This window comes from Peromyscus eremicus, chromosome 3 (assembly GCF_949786415.1).
Source record: "Peromyscus eremicus chromosome 3, PerEre_H2_v1, whole genome shotgun sequence".
Classification (NCBI taxonomy): Eukaryota; Metazoa; Chordata; class Mammalia; order Rodentia; family Cricetidae; genus Peromyscus; species Peromyscus eremicus.
Window position 1 is genome coordinate 143,346,162 of NC_081418.1, and position 11,218 is coordinate 143,357,379.

The window sequence follows — 11,218 nt, forward strand, 5'->3', positions numbered from 1 at the left end:
CAGCTCTCTAAGCTTATACACCCTTAAATGATGAAATGGGTACCATCTGGCAGGCCAACGGGTGAGAAACACAATATTCAGATGAGATGTCAGATATGATATTGTGTGTACGGTTGTGCTATGTACAAGGAGTTTCACTCACATACTGTTTATGATGTCCACCACCCACAGATAGGGAATTGGTTGTTTCTGTTTAGAGGCATGACCTTGAACTCCTGATCCCCCTGCTTCTACCTGGCAATTACTGAGAGTACAGACATGTACTGCTGTGTTCAGTTTTTATATGGGGATCACACCTAGGGTCCTGTTTGTGCTAGGTCAATACTCTTCCAATAAAACTACACCCCTAGACCCATCAATAGGAATTATCTAAACACTTTACTTCACAGAATACTATGTAGCTGTTACAAATAATGACCAAGCCTACACTCATTGGAATGCTAAGGGGCTTTGCTAGAGGGATATTGGAGACGTTTTGTTGTACAAAATAGTTCATGTCAGTAGATGAACTATCAACATGTAGATCATCTTGAGAAAGCCATATGTATATGCACATATATAAGAAAGGATGCTTGTAATAATCACCTAAAAGTGAGGTTAATGGGTTATTTTACTGTGTGTGTGTGTGTGTGTGTGTGTGTATGTGTGTGTGTGTGTGTGTGTGTGTGTGTGTGTGTGTGTTTAGTATTGGAGTTTGAATCTGGGACCTTCTTCATTCTGGGTGAATGCTCTGACACTGAAATAAATCTCTTCTTTAGCACGCACACACACACACACACACACACACAAGATTCATTAATTTTTATCTTAAATATATGAGCATTTTGTCTGCATGTATGTAGTATGTGTACCATGTACATGCAGTGGTCAGGAGAGGTTGAATCCCCCGGAACTGGAGTTATAGATGGTTGTGAGCCACCTTGCAGGTTCTGGGAACTGAACCATGATCCTCTGTAAGAGCAGTAAGTGCTCTTAACCACTGAGCCAGCTCTCTGGCTTATTTTAACTCTTTTATATACATTTAAATGATTCATTATTGGAATTTTGTTCAAAGATTGTATACCATTTTATTTGCTTTTATTAAGATACTCAAAAATGTTGTTTTGACTAGAACTACCAGGTGGTCCATCTCTTGAGCATATATCCAAAGGACTCCATACCCTCCCACAGAGACACTCGATATCCATGTGCACACTCACAATTGCTAGGAAATGGAATCAATCTAGATTTCTATCAGCTGATGAATAGATAATGAAAATGCGGTACTACACATGATGGGCTTTTACTCAGCACTAAAGAATGATGAAATTTGCAGGATACTGGATGGAACCAAAAGTATTATACTTAGTGAAGCAATCCATGCTCAGAGACCAGTGCCTTGGGTTTTTTCTCATCTGTGGATATTAGCTTTGAATTTTTATATTTGTGTGTTTAATTTGATATGTAGATCTCAGGAAGCTAGAAAGGGTGTATGAGGATGGCAGGGGAAGCAGACTCTAGGGACGAGGGCATGGTAGAACACACATGATATGACACCGGAGGGGGAAGAATAATGGGATTCAAAGGTTTAAGCAGGAGTGGGTCAAGGTTACAGAGGAGAGGAGGGGTTGGGAGTGGGTTAACCAAAACTAAGGATGCATGAAAAACTTTTATAGAAAATCACTACTTTGTAAAGTAGTTAAAAATATATATAATTTAATTTTTTTTTGAAGGAGCTTCAACAAAAGTACCCTGCATGGATCCCCCAGAAGATATGGGTCAAAATGAATGCCAGGTGTGGGGTTTCTCCATAGGCATTTGATTATGGAGGCCCCAGCGATCCCCAGCACAGCACAGGCTTGTTATTGTTCTTGGTTGCCCATTAGACCTAGTTGGCAAGACCCTCCGGCTAAACTCTACGTAGGAGGACAGAGAGAAATCAAGTGGAACTGACCTAAAAACTTCCTCCCTGGTGACTGTTTCTCACAGTGCTGGCACAGAACCTACTACTGTTGTCTTGCTAAATGGACATGCCACCAAATGATCTCCTACATATTTATGTTTATGTGCATAGATCAGTCCTACCCTCTGTCTCTCCCCGACATTTCTCTGCAGTGGTCAGCAGTTAAGGCAGAGAGAGACTCAAACTGCTGAGAATGAGTGTCTACTGAGAGCTCAGTCCTAAATGGGACACCTGTATCAACTCCCCCTGACCCCAAGGCTTAGGGAGTCTCATGGAAGAGAGAGCAGAAAGAATATAAGAGCCAGAGAATGAGGAGAGTACTGTGAGATTCTGTCTTCTGGCCATGACATGGCCATTGTACTCACAATCTCACTATGACTATAGTCACTCATAAAAGGTAAAGTCAACAAAACTAGTCAACATTCCAACAGGCAAAACTAATTGGAATTAGTGGGTCATTAACCACCAGAAAAAAGGAGAGGACACGAATTGGGCAGGAGGACATGTTGGGGATTCTTGAGGGGAGTAGAAGGGGGAATTTGGGAGTGCATATGATTACAATACATTGTTCACATGTATGAAATTATTAAAAATAAATTTAAAATATTCAATTTTTTAACAAGTTGTTTTATGGTAAGAATATTTATAATATGCTTGCTTAGTAATTTTCTAGCAAACAATACTCTATTATTAATCCAGTATGGTGGTTTGAATGAGAAATGTCCCTCATAAGCTCAGATATTTGAACACTTGGTCCCCAGGTGGTGACACTGTTTAGGGAGGTGGTATAGCCTTGCTGGAGGAAGTCCATCACTGGAGGTGGGCTCTCAAAGTTCATAGTCTTTCCCACTTCCATTTTGCTCTGTTTCATGCTTTGGTTGAAGACGAACTTGTTCATTCTGTCCAGTTGAAACTGTAGACTCTTTGACCAGCATCTTCTCAGCCCCATTTACAGCCTCTGGAAACCAGCATTCTACTTGCTCTGAGTTACACTTTGCTTGGATTGAACATATGGATGAGAACATGCATTTTTCTTTTCTGTATCTGGCTTATTTCACTTAGCAGTGTATACACCTGGCTCATACATACTGTTAAAGATGATGATTTTCTTCTTTTAAAAGGCCAAATAGCATGTGTGTGTGTGTATGTGTGTGTGTGTGTATGTGTGTGTGTGTGTGTGTGTGTGCTTCACTATCCTTTAATGAACACCTACATTGGTCCTGTATCTGCTGTTATTATGTATAGTCAAAGATCAAACAGATTAAGGGCTGAATCCCAGCATGCAGTGTCAGAGGTTTGGAGAATGATAAGAGTGAATTTACCCCATCCACTTGGCTTATAGTTCCTTCCCTTCAGTAATTAAGAAACTATTACCCAGCATGCTAAGCAGAGGAAGGCTGTAACACAAATGTTAAATGGTCTTATAATAAAAATCCGGAGCCAGATATTGGGGTCAATACTGAAAGATCAGAGAGACAAAGGAACAAGCCACTGCCACATCTTACCTCTAGGACTTCTCAGGCTGAAAAAGCCTTTAGTTCCTGTCTCTTTCTGCCTTATATACCTTTCTCCGCCCATCCATATCACTTCCTTCTTAGTGCTGGGATTAAAGACATGTCTGCCTTCTAAGAAAAGGCATGAGATCTCAAGTGCTAGGATTAAAGGTGTGTACCACAACTGCCTGGCATCTGTGTTTAATCTAGTGACTTGTTCTGTTCTCTGATCTTCAGGCAAATTTTATTAGGGTACGCAATATATCCCCACGAAGGGCATTTTGGAAAGTGTGATGATCTGGATCTTTAAGTGCAAGTGGTTAATACAGGGTGTAGATTAAGACGACTCCAGACTTTCCAGATAAGACTTCCCTTTAAGAATAAAGGGGGCTGAAGAGATGGCTGAAGAGTTAGGAGTGCTTCCTGTTCTTCTAGAGAACTGAGTTTGGGTCCTATCACCCAGATTGGGTGGCTCATAACTATCTGTAGCCCCAGGGGATCTGACCTGTACTCTTGTGCACACACACACACAATCACACACACACACACACACACACACACACACACACACACACACACACACACACACGAGTTAAACTTTGGAAGAATAGAATAGTTGGTCTGAGTCTCTGTGGAGAGGATCACTCTCCAAGAAGTCCCAGAGAGGCGGCACTGGAAACTTAGAAACCCCCAACTCTAAGACAACTGTCATAGCTACAGGCTGGCACAGCTAGACAGAAATTGCAATTGGAAAGATGGCTACTAATCTTGGCATCAGAGAGCACTGTGATTTGGCTGAAGATACAGTGTTGATGGGCAACAAAGTCCCTGAATTTATAGATGGTGGTAGGGGGTCAGTATCATCTATAAAGGGGAGATGTGTGTGTTCATCAGTGTTTATCCTGCCCTCTCCAGGGAAGGATGGCTGTGAAGCTGGAGGTCATAAACCATTGAGACATTTCCATTCTATGCACAGAGTTCAGGGACTGCACTCCCACTGGGCTACACCTGGTCTGGGCTCCAGGGAGTAGCACCTAGCCCTAATCCATCTTTTGTTTAGCAGACACCTTTTGTTTGTCTTGTCTCAGAGTCTCCCAAGGATACCAAGGCCTATGCAAAACTTGGTTCAGGAAACCGGGGAAAACGGTGGTACCTGATGAATCGAGGAATTTGCACTTGGCATTGGACTTTTGGGAGCCTCTTTCAGGTTGTTTTGAACATATGGAAATCACCTGGCTAAAACTGGAAATACAGAGAAAAATAAAAATGTCCTGGGTGAAGGGAAAGTGCAGGATTCCCCTGCGGCCGTGAAAGGCTAAATTCATTCTTAAGGTGCCTCTGAGTTTTCTTTCCACTGATCTAAGTGAACCCTCACACCCATGCCGCGACACTTAGTTCTCTCTCTCTCTCTCTCTCTCTCTCTCTCTCTCTCTCTCTCTCTCTCTCTCTCTCTCTCCTTCCCTCCCTCTGTCCCTTCCTTTCGTTTTTTTTTTTTTTTTAGACAAGGTTTCTCTGTGTATCCCTGGCTGTCCTGGAATTCCCTCTGTAGACCATGTCAGCCTCAGACTCACAGAGATCCCCCTGCCTCTGCCTCACGAGTGCTGGGATCAAAGGTGTATGCCACCACTGCCTGGCCATGCACAGAGTTCTGCAGAATGGATCTTCTTAACCCTTTTCCACTGGTGAACTTTCATATATATATATAATCTACTTTTGTTTTACGGTCGTTGGTGTTTTGCCTGCATGAGTCCTGGAACTGGAGTTACAGACAGGTGTGAGAGGCCATGCGGGGGCTGGGAACTGAACCGAGGTTCTGTGGAAGAGCAGCCAGTGTTCTTAACTACTGAGCCATCTCTTCAGTCCTGTGAACTTTCTTTTAGTTGTTGCCTGATAATTTTTTCTGCCACTCCAGGTAGAGGTATATAAAATAGTTATACAAATCAAACATTTACGGATAATAAATCATAGATAAACATATTTTAAAACAAGTCTGTTATTACATATTTAACTTCACTATTTACTCAACAAGAAAGCAAATTTACATGCTAGTGAGGTATATATGCTTAAAAGATTAAATCTTGGCTGAGTAGTTGATATTGCAGAACAAAGAACACCTTCAACATTTTTATGGATGGTAGCTAGTTTGGTTATATAATCATCAATCCTGAATATGTCAATTCACATAAATACATCATTTAAGATGGCAAAAGGATGTTTGGGTCCATTTCAGAAATCGTTGGAAATTCTGTTGAACTTTTACTTAAGTATTTGCTTTTGAAACCCAAGTCAGCAGCTGGAACAGCTGTTTTTAGGGTCTGGAGAGATGGGAGAGATGGTTAGGAGCTCATGCTGCTCTTGCAGAGGACCCAGGTTTGGTATCCAGCACTCAGAACCATCAATAACTCCAGTTTCAGGGAATTCAACACCCTCTTCTGACCTTCACAGGCACCAGGCAAGCATGTGGTGCACAGACATACATGCTGGCAAAACACTCATATATGTAAAATTTTTAAAAATTGTTTTTGTATTTGTGTGTGTATGTGTATGTGTGTGTGTGTGTGTGTGTGTGTGTGTGTGTGTGTGTAGATGCACAAACATGATGGGCATTTTCTTGTCATATTTTTAAAACTGGACCAATTATGCCGTCACTTAACCAGCATGAATATCCCATTGCCCAATGAGGTTGCATAATAAATAGTTTGACTCTCCTTAGGGTTTGTTTTCACTGTGTAAAACCTCCGGCCTTTGAGTGTTAGCTGGTCTTAAAGACCATGTCTAGCATGAACCTCTGCGCTTTGCTGTTCGGGCAGTCCCTAGGGGGAATGCACTTGAAGATCTCTAGGCTGGACTGCTTGTCTTGGGTCCTCTTCTATGATAATTTCCTTCAGATAACTTTAAAAACACATACCAATTGCTTTCCCCTCAGTGGTGGGATCTCAGCTAGAGGGCTGCTGTGACCATTTTCTAAGCTTTAGAAACAAATCTTGAAGGAAAACATGAGATTCATTTGCTTGGCTACGAGAGGCACATCGCTTGAGTGTGCTAGATTTTAGTTGAATATCCGCCATTAGAGCAGCATCTGCTCATTGCGTGGGCTGACCACTGCAAGCACAGCAGAGATGATCTTTTCCTCATTACTTGGGAATATTCAGTCCTTTACCTGAAATGGTCCATGAAGTAGTAGGAAGGATGCTTTCATGATAGGAGAAGCAAAGTACAAAAGAAATCCCACTTATTTAAGACCCCTTTGGTATATACCTTTTAATACTGCAGCTAACCTGAGCTGGGAAAAGAGTGAATATTTTCATTTTGCTTTTATATTTTATTTCGCTTCTTATTTATGTGCTGCTGTTCTTTTCTGGTCATAAAACCATACCCTAGGAGATGCACTCCAAAAGGGGACATGTTCTTTGAGCCATTTGGACCATCTGTGTACATTCTGCATCCCCATCTCCTGAAGAAACGGTCTGCCATGGTTGGGTTCAATCTGACAACTGGCCTGTGTCAGCAGGGTGGACTTCTGTCCTGTGAGATCAGATGTCGTTGTCCACCCAGCCTCCTTCTGAAATATCAGCAAGCCGGTTCAAGCAGGTCCCCTGTGCACAGCTGGAGGCTTCAGGCCCACATACGTGGAGCCCTCTTGGAATTTCATCCATATTATCTTTCCAAAATAGTTTCAGCACAAATTTTCAGAGAGCCATGAAATGAGAGGATTCTTAGAGACTTCTTGTGTTATGAGCTGATTTAAAATTACTTTTACAGAGAGGAGCATAAGAAGGTAAGAACAGGAAGAGAAGTGCCTGAGGGAAAAACAAAGACGGGGGTGGGGGGGGGTGGGGGGGGTGGGGGTGGGGAGGTGGGGGGGGTGGGGGTGGGGGTGGGGGGACTGGAGGAAAAGGAAAGGGAGGAAGTAAGAGGAAGGAAGGGGAATTGTTGCTAAGTCCTCCAATTTCAAAGAGGACTAGCAAGGAGCAGACATTCAATTTTGGGGAAAACTGCATAAGTATATATGCTTTTACAACCTATTTTGTTTGAAACAGTGTTTGCTGATATTAACAATCATGTTCCCTGACGTACCACCTTTGAGGGACGGTGTAGCTAAGATTAGGATTCCTGTTGGATGGATTCTCACAGAACTCAAGCCTTTATTAATTCTCTGTCCTGTGAGCTGTGTCGGGCAGGGCAGACCCCCCCAAGTAGCAGACTTCTGAACCCTGTCAGACACCGGAAGCTCCCAATTTAAGCATTCATTAAAAGCGTTTACACCAGCACAGACTTGAAAATCTGCCCTAAAGAGCATGGTGCCAGAAGAGATTCTTACTGATGCAGGAAAAGGGGACATGTCCCAGTGCCAGCATACACTGTTTCACTGGGCGAGAGGGCACATTCCTTCCCAAGATTATAGAAGGCCTTTCCTGAAGTCCGGTGAAATTGTGCCTGGCTCTTTGGCTCTGTGGGAATGAACATCCTTGCTCCACTTTCCTAGTGAGGGAAATGACCACAGAGCAGAGCCAAGTAGATTACTCTGAATTGCTTGAGACAACCCTTTAGATGCTAGAGAGAGCCCTAGTCCCCAGTCCTGTGTCATCATCCAAAGTCACAACTGTGCCCGCATGGCTGTGGCAAGAACTAGATGCTGTGTTTTCTTTTATTAATTTTTATTTTTTATTTTTTGAGGCAGAGTCTCTTGTCTCCCAGGAGGCTTCCAATCTACTACGACTTTCTGATTCTCCTGCCTCCACCTCCCAAGTGCTAGGGTTACAGATACACATCACTGTGCTCAGCTTTATCTGGTGTTGGGAATTGAACCCAGGTCTTCATGTACACTAGACAATTATTCTACCAACTGAGCCACACATTCTCAGCCCAGTCACACTTTTTGTTTCTTGAGATAAGATCTCTCTATGTAGCCCTGGTTGTTCTGACTGTCTGTATAGACCAGGTTAGCCTACAGAGATCTGCTTGCCTCTGCCGATAGAGTGCTGGAATTCAAGGTGGGCACCACAACACTGGGCCTTAGTCCACATGTTTTCACACATCCAGAGGTTTGATACTTGGCGCCTGCAGCCAAGATAGAGTGGATTCTTCCCTAGATTTGAAATTATTTTATAAACCAGCTCAGTGATGCCCAAGGGATAATTATGAGATATTAGGATTCTTAGATGGCATTTATGTTTAAAGTGTATCGACACAAATATGTGGATCTTTATGTGGATCTCTCTCTGTTTTTTTTTTTTTTGTGTGTGTGTGTGTGTGTGTGTGTGTGTGTGTGTGTGTGTGTGTGTGTGAAAGCTCAACACATTTAACATTTCTCTCAGTGAGATTTTTTTTTAGGTCTGTTTGGAAAGCCACAGTGGCTACTTACATTGGCTGCAATGTAGGAAGCACTTTTCTGGGTCCCCTCCAGTGCCAGGCAGAAGAAGAAAAACTAGAACTCCCGCTGTGTCTGCTTTCAGAGCCCCCTCCCTCTGTGCACAGGCCCCAGGTTTCTCTTTTTAAAAATGCAACCAGCCCACATTCCCAGCGTCTGAGGACTTGACCCCTGGAACCCAGCTCTTCTTTACACTCTGCTGAGGGAAGAGAGCGCCTCAGGTGGGCGGAAGGCAGGAAGGTAGGGGCACACACACTGACAGCTCATATGGTTCCGACCTCACCAGTCTCCAGTCCCTCCCCACCCCTCCCCGGGGACGGGCTGGGTAGCTCCCTGGGGCCCCAGTCCCCTACTGGGAGTGGCTTCTCCCAGACAAGCCCCCCCCCCCTTTTTATTATTATCAAATGAGTGATGGTAGAGGTGGGAGGTGAGGAAAAACATGAGAAACTGATGTAATCTTTGTCACATCATCAGTTTTTAATGAAAAAATCTAGACAGTTTCACCTTTACAGGGGTAGAATTCCCTTCTCAGGGACTTGTGAAGAGGGAAGTATCCAGTCGTGGCATGTGTGTGTTTTCCTCAATCATCCACTTAAAAAATAGTCTCTTTTCTATAAGATTTGGAGAAAAACAGACCTGCAACCAAGCACCACAGAAATTTACTTACAGCTTTTACCACCTAACCTTCTGTCTTTCTGTGGAATTTAAGTTCCAAGAGGGTGGGCATCCAGTCCACTTTGCTAACCCAGTTCTTAGCAGGGCCCCGGGAAGGTGGCTGCGTAGTAAATATTGGTTGGGTAAATGAATAAGTAACAAGAGGCATTGCCCTGGATTGGAAGATGTCAGGATTTGAAGTGAACAGCAGAATCAGGTTTCCTGGGGTCTGGCAGCTACAGCAACTTCCTACACCTCTGAGAAGTCACTTCTCCTATTTAGGTACGTCTTCAGGGAAATAATCATTGGAGCTAATATTAAATGACGACTGTGCACAACCTTATAGGTTCTATATCATTCATTCATTCACTCAGAGTCTCAGGTGTCCCAGGCTGGCCTCAAACTCACCTTGAACTTGTGGTTCCCCTTCCACTACCAACCAGTCACTGACATTTTAGGTGTCACCCTGTCTATAAATATTTATTTTTATTTTAGCCCCCCTCTCTCAATTGAGACAGTCTCACTTGGTAGCCAAGCTGGCATGGAACTTGTTATGTAGCCCAAGATGACCTTGAACTCATAGCAATCCTCTTGACTCAGCCTCAGCCTCTCTCTCTCTCTCTCTCTCTCTCTCTCTCTCTCTCTCTCTCTCTCTCTCTCTCTCTCTCTCTGTTTTTCGAGACAGAGTTTCTCTTTGCGCCTTTCATGGAACTCACTTTGTAGACCAGGCTGGCCTCGAACTCACAGAGGTCCACCTACCTCTGCCTCCCGAGTGATGGGATTAAAGGCGTGCACCACCACCGCCCGGCTTGCCTCAGCCTCTCAAATGTTGAGATTACAGGCATGATCCACTGCACCTTATTGATACATGTATTTCTTGCCACATGTGTGTACTAGGTACCTACTCTTCCCATTACATGCACAAGGAATCAGGAAGGGTAACTACTTTGCCTAAAGTCACACTGCTAGTAAGGAGAGCTGGGATTAAATGTAGGCACTCAGGACCTGAAAGTCTTCAGTGAGCCAGAGCTGTGGATTAGGGGACTCTGTAGCCCCCAACCCCCAAGTCTAAGATTAAGAGGGAAGTGGTGCGGGGAGGAAGCTGTGAAGATCAGGTCCCTGGCTGCCTTCACAAAAGCCAACTGTGGAGCAAGGTACAAGTGATTATCACATGAAGATCGGAGTTCAAAGTCCTTAATTCGAAGACTACCTCCAGCAATGCGCACAATGTATAAGGGCCAGAGAGCGTAATTAAGGACCCGGTCAATCGGCGCCCCAACATTCAGAGTTTACTGGCTGCTCTTCTGCTTCGTGGGCCTCATCCCACTGCCTCCCACAGGTCAGGGCAAGAGGGTCAAGCAGGGAAGCCAATGAGAAACGAATGTGATAATTCCTGGTGATGAGCAGTAGCTGATATGTGTGATGGGGGAGGAAGAACGGGAATCCTGTTTGATGATTAGCTGGGGTTTTAATTAACACAGGACTGTCCCTACCCCCCGCCCCCCCCCCCCCCCGCCCCCGCCCCCTCTCCTCCTGACCCTAACTTGTGTTTTGCCTTATGTCCGTGGCAACCAAATCTCCTTTCTGGGGAGCAGAATGGGCTTCAGTAAACAGATCTATTTGTGTGACTCCTGTTACTCATTTGAAGCAATGTCACTCCTTTTTCCACTGTGGTCTGTGTGTCTGACTCAGAGGGAGCTACAACAGGGTTCTTTGAATTGATGGCTCACTCCCAGCCACGTCTGACAGACTGCCAAC